At 35.9% G+C, this 18,986-nt stretch overlaps 1 protein-coding gene and 1 pseudogene across 1 annotated transcript in view; one reads left to right on the top strand and one right to left on the bottom strand.

Annotated features, from left to right (window-relative positions):
• KHDRBS2 (KH RNA binding domain containing, signal transduction associated 2) overlaps positions 1-18,986 on the bottom strand; it is a 642,723-nt gene that overhangs the window by 290,597 nt on the left and 333,140 nt on the right. The gene's annotated exons all lie outside the window — the stretch shown is intronic.
• LOC130831299 (heterogeneous nuclear ribonucleoprotein D-like) lies at positions 4,484-5,534 on the top strand (annotated as a pseudogene).

Here is an 18,986-nt window from a genome sequence, read left to right as displayed (position 1 = left end):
ATTTGTATGGTTGCATTTTTATAACCAATATCTATTGCAGTGAAAGAGTGATTTAAAATGCAGAGTTCTCTTTTTTAGCTGAAGAAAATCTTAGTCAATGTTAAAAATATATTTATACTTTTGCCATTTCATTGCCATTTCTTTAAGTTACAGAAGTGTCATCCTGGCAATTGAAGAATAGAAGCATATCCAACCATCTATGCATCTCTGAGCAATTTCGAAACTTTGTCATCCAATTTATGTTTTGTAAAATGGAGATTCTAATTCTTTTCATAAAGTGTCATTGTGAGGATTAAGTTAGAGATGATGCATGATAAGCAGTTCATACATCACACATTATAAGCGCTCACAAATCAGTGGTTGTGGTGTTAGAGTTGATAGTGGTGGTGTGAATAACAGGGTTGCAAGCGCTCATGCCCCACTCTTCATAGCTCCATGAGGAAAGTCTTCAGTAAGAAGAAAACTCCTGGTCTCTCAACCCTTGGCCCCCTCGGGAGGCACAATGACTTAGCTGGTTTGTGAGAAAGAACTAGCATGTCTGGTTCAGTCCTTCCTTCTTTCCCTCTATAGAGAGCCAGCCTTCCTCTAGGGGCCAGCCTCACCTCCTCACATGGCCAGAAGCAGACTCTTCAGGGTAAGTCTGGGATTGTCCTGCTGCCCACAGAATAGGTGGTTATTCTGTTTAATTAGAGGTGAATATTATCAAGTCTTTTGGCTGAAGATTTCAAGCCACACAATTTGTCTTAAATAAAACTGGTGGTATTTTAACTTGCGACTTGATTCTCAATCTGTTTTGAACTCAGGAGGAGGAGAGAGGGAGGTGTATTTGTCCCCTGTGTTACTAAAAGGCACATTGATTAATATTCCTGTGCTCTTTGTACTATGTACTTTATGGTTTTAAAAGTGAACACATGGAATGTCCTTCCCTTGGTGAAAGACACTGTCTCAAAAAGGAAAGTTGAGATCAGTCTGTTAGGAATCTATAGGTAATATTTCACAATTATGCAGTCCTGTGTTTTTGTATATTTACAGAAAATTATCTAGATTATGTTTTAAAAGAATAATCCATAATCCCAACAATTTATTTACATTCTCAGGTATAAATATTTCCAGGTTTAACAGTACCTTCTTAAAGGCAAAAATGCCTATAAATTGTTTTATCAACCATTCTTCTACCTCATATTTTAAACTTGAAATAGAAATGGTAATATTAACTATAGCTAATTTAATTGTTTAAAAGGACAATTTCTTGAATTGTTAAAAAAAATCAACACAATATCTTGAGTTAGCAGAAGGTTTATCACCACAATATTGAAAACCAAAATGTGGTATTCTATTACAATTGAACATCCTGAAAGAAATCAAATACACAGGTGGTTGTTAACGTTATTTCTTTCAAAAAAAAAAAAAAAAAGAAGCCTAATAACAGAATCAGCAGGAAAGTGGGTGGCTGTGTGACTGAAAATTCTCATATCCTGGAGAATAGCTGTCTTTGGCAAGCTTATTGGATGACAGCTGATATACTGTCAGAAAAGACTCTGTGAAAATTTTATTTTGCTGCATCTTAATTCTCTTCCCTTGGATACAGTACATCTCCAAAAGTTGAATGGCTTAACAGTAAGTGCTGATGTTGAAAATCCAATATACTGCTCTGGTGTAAATGATCGTATAGTAATCACTACTGATATCATCAACTTCCTTCTGAAACAGATGCTAGGAAATGAATTTACAGAGTTAAGATAGTAGAGTGTTCAAATGTTCTGTAAAAGTTAACATCCAGATGTTCCAAGACTGTTTTAATCCGAGACATTTTTTCCCCATATAGATAGAGCTACCATCTGTTTCCCTGATCAATCAATGATGTTGACGCAGTTCTGAATTCTGTGATAATATACTTCACACTGAGTGTTAGCAAAGTGCATATTCTCTATGAAACTGTCTCATCTTTATTTATTTCAGCTTTTGGTTTATTCCCCTCTCTGCAGTAGGATCATTTGTCTTTACAAGACTTAGAATGTGTAAGACAAGATGTCCCTTGAGGATTTTAAGTGATATTTCCTTTAAGTTGATTTTCCCTTGAGGTGAGGCTGAATGTCACTGTTCCTTAGAGAAGGGAAGGAATCTGAGTCCCACTGCCATTATTTTTTTACAGTTGCAGTTCTTCGTTTATGGATATATAATAAACTTAAATATGCCATGTACTCAGGTTAATTCTAGTGATGTTTTTAATGAAATCTCAGTAATATTACCAGGCACAAATTTGGGGTGACTGAAGTAACAGTTATCACAGGCATACACAAATGCTGAGAGGTAAGCTGTCTGTGTCTTTTGGGTTTTTTCCCTAGAGAAGCATAAGGCATGAGGTGGCATGGTGATAGGTTGCATACTCAAGCTATTTCTGCTCTGTTCTATGTCCTTTATCTGAAAGTACAAAACAGTAAGCATTATTCAAAAATGGACAAGAATGAGTAAGGAAAACTTTGTTTTATATCAATGAACCTGTATCGGGGGCAATTTTTCATTCTAAGAAAATTACTATAGCCAACGTGTCTTTGCTGCACTAAAAAAGTAGACTTGAAATTGAAAAATGGTTCCATGTGCAAAGAAGGAGTATATTCCTTTGGAGAAGAGGGCTTTGGAGGGACTTTAACAATGATCTCCAAAATATTGGGGGGTGAGAGAGTGACTGGATAATTTATAGTTATCAATTGACGAATGATTTTTAATTGACATGCAAAACAGCACATTTTAATTTTTAAAAATTAACTTTTTCTTTCTGTACTAGCATTGTACTAGAAATGGTCTAATAGTATTTTATTTTATTTTATTTTTTTTCATCACAAGCATTTCTTAAGAAGATACTTGAAAACTTGCTTCCTAACATAATGGTCAAGAATACAAGGCATCTGTACAATATCCTGCCATGCCAACTTAACCAGTTCCTTCACTATATTAGCCTGACAGGAGGGTGCTTTAAGACATTCAAAGGTAGGATTAGAAAATCAGCATACAATGTAAATTACTGAATACCTTACAGGGTGCACCAATCTTGGGTTAGTGGCCATAAAGTGACCTTGACAGAGCTATCTACAGCCATGTTTAAGATGCACAATTTAACCTGAAGTGAATAAAAGGTGTTTATCACATCGGTATGTACATAAGTAATCCTTCACTCTCTTATTGAGGAATATTTTTTGGCACACCATCAGAGACATTAATAATACACATTAGAGAGGCTCTATAATTATAGTTTTTGCAGTTCAAATAGTCTTGCTAAAGTGAAGTAAACCATTACCTCTACAATCAAGGAAAATCACTCCTTAGACCAACTCTGTTTACCAGAATTCTGTAATTATACCCAACACATTGCATTGGAGAATGCCAACAATGCTCTATTAGACTATAACTGTATAATTATATATTATACAGTTATAGTATAATAACATTACAGACTGCCATCAATGATACTATATGTTTTTGATGATTATGACTAAGGCAAAATACATAAGACTCCATAAAAATTTTTTAGTGCATTTCTAACTAATCATAAAAATACATATCAGAGCATCTGTTCCATTTTTTCACTTTTGAGTGATTAATTATTTTTAAAGCATTAATTATGAGAGCTTTTCAGTTAAAAACCTTATATTTCAAAGGCAAACTTGGAGATACACAAGTCAGAAACACAATGAGGGTGACCTGAGTAGGGACAATGGTTTCGGGGTCAATACACTGAAGACTGGAATCATAAAACATTTATTAATTTTCTGCCTAATCTTTTTTTTATCATCTTGCTATGATAATTTTTTTTTAATTTTCTCAATTTGGACTTTCAAGACTATTCATTGATTGCACTGAATACAAATTCAAAATTAATAATTACTGTGTCAGCATTGATTTTATAAGTTCATAGACCAGTCCATGGGATTTTTTTTTTACTGTCTCTTCTGATGTTTCATTATTAGTATAAAAAAATGCAACAGATTTCTGTATATTAATATTGCATCCTGCTACCTTGCTGAAGTCATTTGTTAGTTCTAATAGTTTTTGTGTGGAGACTTTAGGGTTCTCTATAGAGACTATCATATTATCTGCAAATAGTGACAGTTTTATCTCTTCCCTTCCAGTTTGGATACCCTTTTTTTTCTTCTTTTTCTTGTCTGACTGCTGTGGCTAGGACTTCCAATATTATGTTGAGTAGAAGTGATGAGAGTGCTCCTCTGCCCATTTTTTAATTAGGTTGCTTGTTTTTTTGTTGTTGTTGAATTGTATGATTTCTCTATATATTTTGGATATTAACCCTTTATTGGATATATGATTTGCAAATATCTTCTCATTCATTTGGTTGTCTTTTCATTTCGTTGATGATTTCCTTTGCTTTGCAAAAAGTTTTAGTTGATGTCATCCCATTTGCTCATTTTTGCTTTTGTTCCCTTGCCTGAGGGGACATAACTTGAAAGATATTTATAACACCGGCCAGCAACCCTCACGATTGGCAGGCCTGTCGACTGTAAAGGGAAGGCCCAGGCAGCATCCAGATCTCTTCCGCCACCACTTTAAATCCAGCTCCACACAACTTTCTGCCGCTGTAGCTGCTGCAACTCTGCCTGCGCGCCAACACCCCGTGGCCCCCAATGCCACTATGGAGGACATGAGTGAGTACAGCACACAGAGAAGTTCCCTGAGGGATCCAAGATCAACGTGAGCAAAAATCAGCAGGATGACAGTAAAATGTTTATTGGAGGCTTGAGCTGGGTTACAAGCAAGAAAGATCTATCTGTCTCAATTTAGGGAAGTTGTAGACTGCACAATTAAAACAGATCCAGTCACTGGAAGATCAAGAGGATTTGGACTTGTACTTTTCAAAGATGCTGCTAGTGTTAATAAGGTTTTGGAACTGAAAGAACACAAGCTGGATGGCAAATTGATAGATCCTAAAAGGGCCGAACTTTAAAAGGGAAGGAACCCCCCAAAAAAGGTTTTTGTGGGTAGATTGAGCCCAGATACTTTGGAAGAACAAATTAAAGAATATTTTGGAGCCTTTGGAGAGATTGAAAATATTGAATTTTCCATGGATACAAAAACAAATGAAAGAAAAGGATTTTGTTTTATTACATGTACAGACGAAGAGCCAGTAAAGAACTTGTTAGAAAGTAGATATCATCAGATTGGTTCTGGGAAGTGTGAAATCAAAGTTGCATAATCCAAAGAGGTATATAGGCAGCAACAGCAGCAAGAAAAAGGAGGGAGAGGTGCTGCAGCTGGTGGATGAGGTGGTACTAGGGGTCCTGGCCAAAGTCGGGTCCAAACCTGGAACCAAGGATTTAATAACTATTATGATCAAGGATATAGAAATTACAATAGTGCCTATGGTGGTGATCAAAACTATAGTGGCTATGGTGGCTATGATCATACTGGGTATAACTATGGGAACTATGGATACAGGGATATACAGACTACAGTGGCCAATAGAGCACTTCTGGCAAGGCTTCTCAAGGGGTGGCAATCACCAAAGTAATTACCAGCCATACTAAAAGGGGACTTTGGAGAAAAGAGGAAGAGATTGCTAAAGTAACCCATCTCGCAGGACGACATTGCAGATTGGTCTTCTGTTGATCTAAGATGATTATTTTGTAAGACTTTCTAGTGTACAAGACACAATTGTGTCCAAGTGTATATAGCCACCCATTAGTTTTCATTTTTAAATTTGTCTTTCGCTATCTGTGTTATGACTTGATGTGGATTTGTGTTTATAGAAATTTTATTAGTATGATTTCATGTTAAACCTCAAATAAATGCTTCCTTATGTAAAAAAAAAAAGAAAGAAAGAAAGAAGGGAAGGAAGAAAGAAAGATATTGCTAAGACCAATGTCAAAGAGCATACTGCGCTTTTTTCTTCTAGGAATTTTGTGGTTTTGGTCTCACATTCAAGTCTTTAGTCCATTTTGGGTTGATTTTTGTGTATGGTATGAGATAGTCTTCTAGTTTCTTTTCCTTTTTTTTTTTTTTGCATGTAGCTGTTCAGTTTTTCCAACACCATTTATTGAAGAGACTGTCCTTTCCTCTGCTGTCATAAATTAATTGTCCATGTATGTGTAGGTTTATTTCTGGGATCCTAATTCTATTCCATTATGGAAGACTATGGAGTTTCCTCAAAAAAATTAAGAATGAAACTACCATATGACCTAGGTATCCCACTTCTGGGTATTTATCTGAAGAATACTTAAACACTAATTCGAAAAGATATATGCACCCCATGTTCATTGCTGCATTATTTACAATAGCCAAGATATGGAAACAACTACCTATGTGTCCATTAACAGATGAATGGATCAAGAAGACATGATATGTATAATGGAATATTCCTCAGCCTTAAAAAAATGAAATCTTCCATTTGCTACAACATGGATGGAACTTGAGGGTATTATGGTAAGTAAATAAGTCTGAACTAAAAGACTAATACTGTATGATTTCACTCATACATGGGGTATAAAAAGCAAACAAACCAAAAAAAAAAAAGAATAAAACAAAACAAACCAAAACAAACATATAGATACAGAGAACAGAGTAGTAATGGTTATAGAGGGGAAAGGATGGGGGGGAGGACAAAATGGGTAAAGTGGTCAACAGTATGGTGACAGATGGAAACTAAATTTTTGGTGGTGAGCACACAGTAGTGTATACAGAAGTAGAAACAGATCAATAATATTGCATACATGAAACATATAATGTAAATCAGTGTTACCTCAATATAAAATAAATTAAATAATGACATAGACTCAAAGTTAAAAAACCCTATTCATATCTGGTATTGTAACAGAAAATTTCCAAAATGTGTTATGTATTTCATTCAATATGAAATCTTATATTTATCTAGTATTTTCAAAACATTTTCATATATATTAGGTAACTGGAGAGTCACAATGGCCAAGTGAAAGGTAGGAAATCTATTATCATTTCTGTTTTCTTGTTCCAGTTTTATTGAGATATAATTCACATACAGCACTGTATTAGTCTAAGGTGCACAATATAATTTGACTTACATGCATCATGAAATGATTATCACAGGAACCTTGGTGAAAATCCATCATTTCACACAGATACAACATTAAAGAAATAGAAACAAAATTTTTTCCTTATGATGAGAAGTCTTAGGATTTACTCCCTTAACTTTCACATATATCTTACAACAATGTCAATTATCATGTTGTACATTATATCCCTAATACATATTTATCTCATAACTGGAAGTTTGTACCTTTTGACCACTTTCATCCAATTCCTCCTCTCCCCACCTCCATGTCTCTGGTAAACACAAATATAATCTCTTTCTGTATGAGTCTATTTGTTTATTTCCTTATGAAGTATAATTGATCTACAACACTATATTAATTCCTATTACACATAATTTCTGTTTTAAAGGTGAGGAAATCATGGCTTGAATGATACAATTCAGACTCCATATATTCTTACTTTGACCAATCCAGTGTGACTTTTCAAACAAGTTTGTGAGTTTTAAAAAATACATTAAATCCTTGGTATACATATTGATAAGCATTAGAAAAATAAAGGTTGGGATGCAAGTATTTTTGCAATTGTTCCTATCCTTCCTCTACACATGCACAAATATATGCTGACATAGAACCATCTAAGTTGAAAAAGGGCCATTGAAATTTGGAAATATCACTATAATTTAAAAAATTATCTGAGTAAAAACTCTTGCTATGCCAGTTCAGCTTTGACAGAAAGTGTAGAATTTCACTTAATATTGCTAGCTTTTTGACAGAGCTACTTTCGTGTCTGATGACAACAGAAAAAAACAGGCTACAAGAGCAATTAAGTACTGCTCTTGGCCATAAAACTGTACAAAAATGAAACTTTGTGTTCATGAAATTCATTCTTCTATAGTAAAACGAAAGGCATGTGACCCACCCATCCTCTAGAAAACAAAGCAAATTATGGATACTGCTGGAGACATATAGTGCCACAATTTCTCTGCCTTCTTATAAGATATAAGTGCTGGTAGAGACAGAACAGATTTAAAGGCTGACTCAGGAAGAGTGAGGGGAAGGCCATAAGCAAATAAAACCCAAGCGAGATACAACAGTTAACTTTACAGCTAGCAGAGAGGAAAGAAAGCTCTGAACAACTAACTTAAAAAAGACCTACAACAAGTTTCTAGACTGAAAAAAGAAAAAAGGGGGGCCAGGAAAGGAAATGGATGGCAATGGAAACACCACAATGAATAAACAAGTCATCAGGACAAAGTAATAGAGAAATATTCTTGCAGAGGGAGGCTCCACAAGCATTTAGAGAGAGCACCACCAGACAGAACACTGAGGAATCAGGCTTCAGTGGTCTGTCACTTTTTCAGAAATACTTCTGGCACTGTATTAAGTGATCACTTTTTTTTTAAAGCTCTTTATTGGAATATATTTGTTTTATACTGTTGTGCCAATTTTTGAGGTACACCAAAGTGAATCACTTTTAATTTTAATTTGAGAACTCAGCCCACAGGGGTGTGTGTATGTGCATGTGTGCCTGTGTGTGAATATATAGACATACAAATAATAATGTAAATAATGAGCACTAGTATTTGCTGGGTACTTTTACTTGCCCATCACCTATCTAAATGCACAGAAAGATCCTATGAGGTCAACACTAGAATTATCCTCAACTTACAGAGGATGAAGCTGTGGCACAGAACAGTTAACTTCACTCACAGTCATGGCCAGTAAGCAAAGGAGGCAGGCAGTCCAGAATTCATGCTCTTAATGTGATCTTATTATATGTTGAAAGCACAGCACACATGTATGGAAACACAAAAGACCCCAAATAGTCAACACAATCTTGAGAAAGAAAAATGGAGCTGGAGGAATCAGACTCCCTGACTTGAGACTATACTTCAAAGCTACAGTCATCAAAACAGCATGGGGCTGGCACAAAAACAGAAATATAGAGCAATGGAACAGGATAGAAAGCCCAGAAATAAACCCATGCACCTATGGTCAATTTACCTACAACAAAGGAGACAAGAATATACAATGGAGAAAACACATTCTCTTTAATAAATGGTGCTAGGAAAACTGGACAGCTACATGTAAAAGAATGAAATTAGAACTCTACCTAACACCATACACACACACACACACACACACAAAAACTCAAAAGGGATTAAAGACATAAATGTAAAACTGGATAGTATAAAATTCCTCAAGGAAAACATTAGCAGAACAATCTTTGACATAAATCACAGCAATATTTTTTTTTGGTCCGTGTCCTAAAGTAGTGGAAATAAAAACAAAAACAAACAAATGGGACCTAATTAAACTTAAAAGCTTTTGCACAGCAAAGGAAACCATAGATAAAACAGACAACCTACAGAAGAGGAGAAAATATTTGCAAATGATGTGACTGAAAGGGATTAATCTCCAAAATATACAAATAGCTCATACAGCTCAGTATCAAAAAACAAACAACCCAATCAAAAAATGCGCAGAAGACTTAGACATTTCTGCAGAGAAATCATACAGATGGCTAGAAGGCACATTAAAAGATGTTCAACTTCAATAATTATTATAGAAATTCATATCAAAACTACAGTGAGGTATTACCTCATGTACTCAGAATGACCATCACCAAAATGTCTAGAAATAATAAATGCTTGTGAGGCTGTGGAGAAAAGGGAACCATCCTACACTGGTGGTGGGGATATAAATTGGTGCATCCACTATGGAGAACAATATGGTGGTTCCTTAAAAAACTAAAAATATCTATCTATCTATATCTATCTATCTATCTATCTATCTATCTATCTATCTATCTATCATCTATCAATTCTTTTATTTGAAGTATAGTTGATTTACAATGTTGTAATTTCTGCTGTACAGCAAAGTGATTCAGTTATACAAATATATATATATTCTTTTTGTATGTACTTTTCCATTATGATTTATCATAGGAAATTGAATATAGTTCCCTGTGCTATATAGTAGGACTTTGTTTTTTATCCATCCTATATATAATAGCCTATGTCTGCTAGCCCCTACCTCCTGCTCCATCTCTCCCCCAACTTCCTCCCCCTTGGCAATCACCAGTCTGTTCTCTATGTCCATGATTCTGTTTATGTTTCACAGATGCATTCATTTGTGTCATATTTCAGATTCCCCATATAAGTGACATCATATGGTATTTGTCTTTCTCTTTCTGACTGACTTCACTTAGTATGATAATCTCTAGTTGCATCCATGTTGCTGCAAATGGCATTATTTTGTTCTTTTTTATGGCTGAGTAATATGCCATTGTATATATATATATGTACCACATCTCCTTTATCCATTCATCTGTCAATGGACATTTAGGTTGTTTCCATGTCTCAGCTACTGTAAATACTGCTGCTATGAACATAGGGGTACATGTATCTTTTTGAATTATAGTTTTGTCTGGATATATGCCCAGGAGTGGGATTGCTGGATCAGATGGTAATGGATCAGATGGTAATTCCATTTTTAGTTAAAGGACTAAAAATAGAGCTACCATCTGATCCAGCAATCCCACTTCTGGGCCTATATCTGGAGGAAACCACTGACAGATGAGTGGATAAAGAAGATGTGATATATATGTACAATAGAATATTACTCAGACATAAAAATAAATACAAGAATACCATTTGCACCAACATGAATGGACCTAGAGATTATCATACTAAGTGAAGTAAGCCAGACAGAGAAAGGTAAATATAATATGATATCCTTATATGAATCTAAAAAAAGTTATACAAATAAACTTATTTGCAAAACAGAAACATACACATAGACATATTAAACTTATGGTTATTAAAGGGAAAGGGAGGAAGGGATAAATTAGGAGTATGGGATTAACAAATACACACTACTATATATAAAATAAATAACCAACAAGGACCTACTGTGTAACACAGAGAACTATATTTTGTAATAATCTATAAGGGAAAAGAATCCAGAAAAGAATAGATATGTACATATATGTATAACTGAATCACTTTGCTGTACACCTGAAACTAACACAGCATTGTAAATCAACTATACTTCAATAAAAACAAAAGAATAGCATAGAGTGTATGTAAATTTTTCCAGTATATGTAATTCTGATTCCCATGAATCTACATTAATGAATTTTACTGTGTAACATTAACTAGTACATTTAGAGGGCATCATAGGGTGTAAACTGCTGAACATATGATTCACTGGCCAAATTGGAATCAGAAGAGCTTGTCTCTTCCATTTGGTTGATCTCAGGGGCAGAGTGGTAGCCTGGTGTGCAGTCGCCTACCTCCCTCACCTCCCACCAGCACACCTTCTGCACCTTCTCTAGACTGCACAGCACCACAGCTGTTATCGGAGCCACAGAGAGCACTTGGGGACATACCACAGCACTCCATCCAGCCCCTTCCACCCTCTTCACACATACACAAAGGAAAGTCCACCAGGGGTTAATCAGGCTAGCTTTAAAAACATCAAAGAAGAAGAAAAGAAAAAAAAATGGAACCAGTAAATCCACCATGGTCCACACACCCCTGTAACATATACTTTCTTTTGAAAATAGTTTTTTATTAGTTATCTATTTATACATATTAACGCATATATGTCAACCCCAATCTCCCAATTCATTCCACACCTGTAACTTTCTTTGCAAACAGAGGTCCACTTCACCAGTCTCCTGCTTCTTCACATATTAGCTGTGTACAGAAGCCTCTCAAACTCTCTCGTTTCAGTTCAACACATTTTAAAGTTCAAAACAACACATCATCTAATTGTTGTGAGGTCTGAGTTAAGCACCTTACACAGAGCAAGGATTCAGGAGCTGTTAGCTCTTTTCACCATCATCATTATTACTGTAAACTACCCCAGGCCCCACCCTTGTTCCTGACGTTTCTATGGTTCTCGTCCCTAATTCAGCCTCTGACTTCTGTATTCACACATAAGCCATTTTGCTCTGCTCTCTATATGCACTTTCCATATGCAAAAAAAGCCACAACAGAACAAAATACTGTATTCTCTTCGACACCATTTCCATTTTCTTAACTGAAACCTGGCCCCTCCTTCTCTGCAATCCAGTTAGTATAGGATATTTCTGCACATTTTGCATCTGTCAGGGTCACAAAGAGGAGTAGGCATCCTCCATCCTCACCAATGTTGCTTCCAACAATTAGATTCCTGTTTGGTAGGTTAAAAATGCCCACACTCTTAAGGAGAGAGCCATTTGGCCACACTTTTTCATACTCTGTTGTCCATAAGCCGTGTAGATATAACCTCATTCATTTGGAACTTTAAAGTTTGGTTTATTCCAAGAAAACATTCACTAACACAAAAGATTTCAAATAGCCATATGACAAGCTCGTCCCCATCCCTGGATCTCACCATAGTGCTGGCTATTTCTGTCCTACTTTAATTACTCCATTCTCGCCTTAAACACTCCATTTAAGCTCCATCATTCCTGTTTACAACTTTGTTCCTATTCTATCTTAGGTATTCTTATTTCTACAGCATTGTTCTTTTTTTTTTAATTTAAATTTAATACCCTATTATAATTTCTTCTCTTTATTGTAGCCTTCCTGCCTTCTGCTTTACACTCTCCTCTGCTAAGCTTTGACCCCATGATCAAAGGGTCATTCAAACCATGACCCTGACAATGCTTTCAATTTTCTTGGCTCTTGTCTCTACCTCAGATCCACCTAACACAAACCCAGCTCTGGGTCAATTCAAATCTCTACCCCTTAGCATCCACACTTAGGTTGCTGTGGCAGCTGGCAGGACAGATAGAGCTGCAGAAAGATGAACTTCAACACCAATGGTGCCACAATAACCTCACCTAATGCACTCAAAAGCATCTGGTTCTTCAAATGTTTTAGGGTTTTCCTACCTTCTACTGTCCACAAGTATTTCAAGTTTTTTACATCTCCCCAATCTTCTGACCCAACTTGTCTGCCTTTACACTTAGCAGGTAACACATTGCCTCCTACTTCACCGGGAGTTATTGGATGAGAGTCGTAAGAATGGAAATACTGATTTGATTTGAATTAAAAATATAAGAGCATACTGTTAGTTACCACATCACTTGCCAATGTTTTCAACTACCTGAATTAAGGACTGCCTATGGGAAATCATATTTAAAGCTATATTTAAAGTTATCAGTAGTTTCTTTAAATATTACATGTTAAATGTCATGAAATTTCAGTTAATGCAAATAAGAAATACTGATTTGCAAAACTTCTTGAATTTAAATTTTATGGATACATCAGACATAAGTAAATCAAGTCTGGTAGCCCTTAATAAAGTCAGACTATAAATGAAATGGAAAAACACGCACATTTCAGCCAGATTTCTTTTGGCATTAACAGGCAGAAAATGATCCACCACAAACTGCCAAGCTGCAGAGTTCTGTAGACCAATTCTGAAATGTAGTATGTACTTTGTGGCAACCATCTGCTGAAATCTCTTTACTTCCTGTCATTTGGCTCACATGAAATTAAAATATCGATAGAAACAATTTCTGCAGGGAAATTGGAAGTCAATGGGAAAGCCAGTAAGGGTTTCATGAGATTATACAGTCTATTTTCTTCATACTTCTACTATTCTTAGTTATATAACAGAATGAAGAATAAAATGTAACAGTAGACTCTGCCAAGTGCAAGCAAAAATGTAAAGACGGCTATAGGTTAGGTCAAATGCAATACGGTAATTAGATTCACCACAGAAATCAAGTCTGCATTCAATGGCAGCTCTAATAGTAGACAAATTCTAATAAAAAAGTAAACCATAACTCTATAATAAAAAAACTAAGTGTGTAAATGTCACAGTTAGGAACTTCTCGACTCCCCGCCTCTGTGCTCACATATTCCAGCTGGGTATATGTTTTGCCTTTTCAGTTGACTCAAGACTTAGTTCCCATTTCATTTAAAAAACAAACAAACATAAGGATCCTTTGTCTCAGAAAACACTGTGTCACTATCAGGACTGGTTGATGAGATGTAGAAAACAGAATGAATGCTTAATTTTGTGACCCTGTTATCAAGTGTTTTTCTGCGCTCTGCAGGCCCCTGGCTTGGCTTCACGGCTCTCTGCGATGACCCCAGGGCTCAGAAGCATCCTCCTTTACACCTTCCATTAATGCATTTTTAGTCTAAAGCTGATCTCCTGGACTCTGAAACATACTTTCCTGCATGGTTTAGAGTCCCTCTTCTCTCTCACTTATTCTGGTTATCTTTCCTGACAATTGGTGGCCCTTAACTCTATAAATCCTGGATATCTTCTAGTCCCTCTGCCTCTGGTCTCTTCAGACCTCTATCCTTCTATTGATATGTTGTCCATAAACCGTGTCAATGTAACCTCATTCATTTGTGACTAGCAAGAAACACCCGTTGCAGAAAGGATTATTGTAGCTTCACCCCAAAACTTTTGCAATAGCCCAGGATAATCAGCAGACACCAACTAAATTCTATATCAGGGTAAGACAAAGAAATCTATAACAAAGTTACACTTTTAGTTCATTTACAAGGCTAATTTAATCCATTTCTTTGTATTAAGTTATTACATTTCCATAATAATAAAAACACATTATTTCCTTTTTGAATTACACAGATGGAATCTAGACTCAGTCAGAATTTCTGTATATTTTAAATTACAATCCACACAAAGTTTGGGGCAAATGATGCATGTATTCAAACTAATATTATTAAAAGTAACTGCTTCTATTAATCTGCCAATTATTATTTCATGTTGAAAGTGCTAATTTAGAGGAAGAACATTAATATACGCATTGAACATATTATATTGGACAACATTCTTAGAGATGGTTCTTATAATTTTGAAAGTAGTTAGACTATTTATTATAAGTAAAATTCAGAGTCAACATAATGTGGATAAACTTCCACAGAATATGTGTTTTAAAAAAATAAATAAATATTTGCTAAGAAGCTTAAGATCTTGATAAGCCAGCATTCCCTGAAAAAAATCATTTGCAGCACCCCGATAGTTATGATGTCCTGAAAGAATACCCTACAAAAGGAAAAGGAGAATCTTTGGAAATTGGTTGTGGTTCACTATTACAAAATGTGAAAGCATAATTGTCTAAAGGATATTATAAAAGACCATAAGCATTGATTCCCCTTCTACTGGTTTTTATAAAAATTACAAATAAGCATAGCAAGATGCTTTCCTAATTTATATTTGTGAAGCAACACAGAGGCAAACTGCATTTAAGCAGCGAATTTTTATAATCAACTAACTGATTGTAAGTAATCACAATTATGTGTGCTTTGAGGTTTCCTACAGCATTGCTGTGGTCAAATAAAGTGGGATAAGTCAGAAGCAATACACACATTGAACCTCAGTCCAATAAAAACATGACTAGCTTACACTGATGGGTTTTATAAAGTAAATATAAAAGGTCAGAGCTGCAACATTTCAACATGAAGCACTATGCTTCCATCAAATCACAACAGAACAAAATTCAGCTACAGGTAAACAATTCTAAACATTTAAATAAATTTGCTCTATGAAAATGATCAATTTTATTCCTTCTAAAGAAGTTTATTGTTGATAAGCATTATATACATTTGAGAGTAAATTTTGAGTCAAAAGACTTGATTTCAGTGAGGGAAAGAGTAGAAGAAACACATTGAGAGATTCTGGCTCAGGTCATATGGGATCAGCAAGCTCTCCATTGTCTCTGCCAGTACCATGTGTGAAGCAGTTATATGAGAACTCCAGAAAGCATCATGCCCATTGGGGGAGAATGTGAAATGACACAGCTGGTGGGGTGTTTTCTACTTTTTAACCTTCCATTATCCCCCAGCCTGGACTAAAGTCAGTCCGTAACTTGGAAGTGGGCACTGTCACGGATAAAGAGAAACTTCAGGGGAATTTTCCTTATGGATTCTCAAGCAGGTGAACGTTATATTCATTCTGCATCAATAACCCTACAACAAACTTTCATTCATTGATTCACTGGCAATTATTTACCGAGTGCATATCATGAACCAGGCATTTTTCTTAGCTCTGGTGATAGTCAATAAATAAAACAGGCAGAGATCACTGGATCTTACATTCTAATAAAGGGAGGTAGATAATAAACAATAGAACCAATAATTAAGCAAATCATAAGGTGGTTTAGAAGGTGACGGGTACTTTATAAAAAGATAAGGCAATAGGGCAGAGTAAGGGGAATCAGGAGAGCTGGCAGGGGGAGCAAGATGAAGTTCCAAGAAGGGTTTGGGGAAGATTCTTTGGAAAAGATAATACCTGAACAAAGATTTGCAAAAGGTGAGGCAGTCTCTGATGCTGACATAGGGGGAGTGGGTTTCAAAAAGAACAGCTTGAACAAAGGCTAAAGGGGGAACAAGGTAAAGAGTGATGGTTAGAGCGGTAAGGCAAAGGAACGGGGGAAATCACAGAGCACAAGGTCAAAGAGGGTCCTAAAGGCCATCATAAATTCTTTCACTTTGACTCAGCTAAAAGCAGGGGTCACTGTAGGGCTTTGGGCACAGCATTCATCTTATCTGCTGACAATTTAAAGCAGATCATGCTGGCTGCTATGTTGAAAATAGACTATATGGAGGCCATAGGATAAATACAACAGCTACAAGAGCAACTTTTTAGGGCTTTCTTCTAAGATGTTATTCTGTCAGACAATGTGATCATACACAAATGTTTGTATATACATTTGTGTGTGTGTACTTTGCTGAAAACCTACTAGGGACTCTGATCCATGGAAAACACTCCAGGAATAGTAATTCACAAATTTATTTATGATCTAAAGGCAGGCATACCGTATAGACAATCTTCAATGAATGTTATGTCTCACAACTAAGCTTTAATAGGAACTGGACAGGATCTGGCAGGATCTGAAGGGCAGGTCTGTTGTGTTGCCAATCAAAGGTATAACCATACGTTTTGAAAGTTTACAGTTAGGTTGAAAAAAGCTCATCTATGTAGTAACTGTCAAAGGGCTAGTTTGGATTATCACTGATTTACAGAAGAATTGGTAGGGATGATAAATGGCAGTAAAAAGAAATAAGGGATCGCCCTAGGATGCCTGTCTGGTAGAAAGAAACATGATCTCAAGTCTCAGTCAGTAATAGTGGGCACCTCCAAAACTATCCTCAGGAAACTGCTGTTATAACACAAGCGACATAACACATGTGACCCCTATTCTGTGCGCCACTGTAGTCCTCCCCAGTCCATGGGCTGCAGAACCTAGGAGGTCAGATTTTTTTGTGGGGGTGTCAAGTTTTTGCAAAGGTGTCTCTTGATCTACATTTGCTTGTGAATTTTACTTTTCAATTACTATAAAAGTACAACTACTACATTGTGAAAGATCTAGTAAATTTCCCAACAGTAAACATGTTTACAATATGGAGGGCTTTTTTATCAGCAGAAAATAATAAATTAATTATGATAAATACATTCTGAGGATATGTGCCAAAATTATTGATTTTCATGTTTGTTTTATGACAAAAAGTAATGCCAATTATTTAGGCCAGGTAACTCTTAGGTTGGGACAATAAAATAAGATGCCAATTTTATGAAAATCAGATGTATAACTGATATTCCACCTGCCATCTAACTAGAATATTGACTCTAGAAGCTCAGATTTTCAGATTATCGAAAGGGAAACTACTTTACATTTTAAATGTGATATTAAATGTGTGAATAAGTCTGTTGTTTTGGAGACAGTTACAATTAAAGAGAAAGGATTCTCAATGGCAAACATTTGTTAATCAATCTGTTCTTATTTCTCACAAAGATAGCAGCAGATTCATCAATTATCAAATACCAAGGTGGTTTCTAGTATTGAAATAAAACATGGCAGTAAACATGCTTGAAGGATACGCTGATGCAGTCAAGTACATGAACAAGTAGAGAATGGCCCATATCAATCTAGTTTACCTGACTATGTTCTGAGCATGAGATAAGATGGTCCGAGGTGATGCTAAATTATGACACAGTGTTACGTAATATGTTATGAATCTAAGAGAACACCTGAGAATACAGAAATTTCAAGATGAGATAAATACAACTGTTTTAAGGATTCACTTTCCATAAGCAAAGATACTGATATAATATTTTCTAAAGTGTGCTGAGAATGAGCAAGATAGTTTCCTAAACAAGAGGATACTTGGTCAAATAAATATTGCAAATCCTGGGTTAAAAAGTTAGCGCAGCTTCAGGACCTCTCAGAGCCTTTAAAATGGTAATTTGGATGTTAATCTCTAAGAAGGAAATACGGAAGGCAGGATTTTCTAGACTTAATTGACTAAAGGACCCTTTTATTATTTTATTTTATTTTTTGGGGGGTACACCAGGTTCAATCAACTGTTTTTATACACATATCCCCATATTCCCTCCCTTCCTTGACGCCCCCCCCTCGATTCCCCCCCACCCTCCCTGCCCCAGTCCTCTAAGGCATCTTCCATCCTCGAGTTGGACTCCCTTTGTTATACAACAACTTCCCACTGACTATTTTACAGTTGGTAGTATATATATGTCTGTACTACTCTCCCGCTTCTTCTCAGTTTCCCCTTCACCCCCCGCCCCCTCCCATACCTCGAGTTCTCCAGTCCATTCCCTGTATCTGCTTCCCTGTTCTTGTCACTGAGTTCATCAGTACCATTTTTAGATTCCGTATATGTGAGTTAGCATACAATATTTGTCTTTCTCTTTCTGACTTACTTCACTCTGTATGACAGATTGTAGTTCTATCCACCTCATTACATATAGCTCCATCTCATCCCTTTTTATAGCTGAGTAATATTCCATTGTATATATATGCCACATCTTCTGTATCCATTCATTTGTTGATGGGCATTTAGGTTGCTTCCATGTCCTGGCTATTGTAAAGAGTGCTGCAATAAACATGATGGTACAAGTTTCTTTTGGGATTATGGTTTTCTTTGGGTATATGCCCAGGAGTGGGATGACTGGATCATATGGTAGTTCTATTTGTAG

The sequence above is a fragment of the Hippopotamus amphibius genome, chromosome 11 (genome assembly GCF_030028045.1).
Source record: "Hippopotamus amphibius kiboko isolate mHipAmp2 chromosome 11, mHipAmp2.hap2, whole genome shotgun sequence".
Classification (NCBI taxonomy): domain Eukaryota; kingdom Metazoa; phylum Chordata; class Mammalia; order Artiodactyla; family Hippopotamidae; genus Hippopotamus; species Hippopotamus amphibius.
The sequence above is the reverse complement of the archived record's forward strand: the minus strand, read 5'-3'. Positions and strand labels throughout refer to the sequence as shown.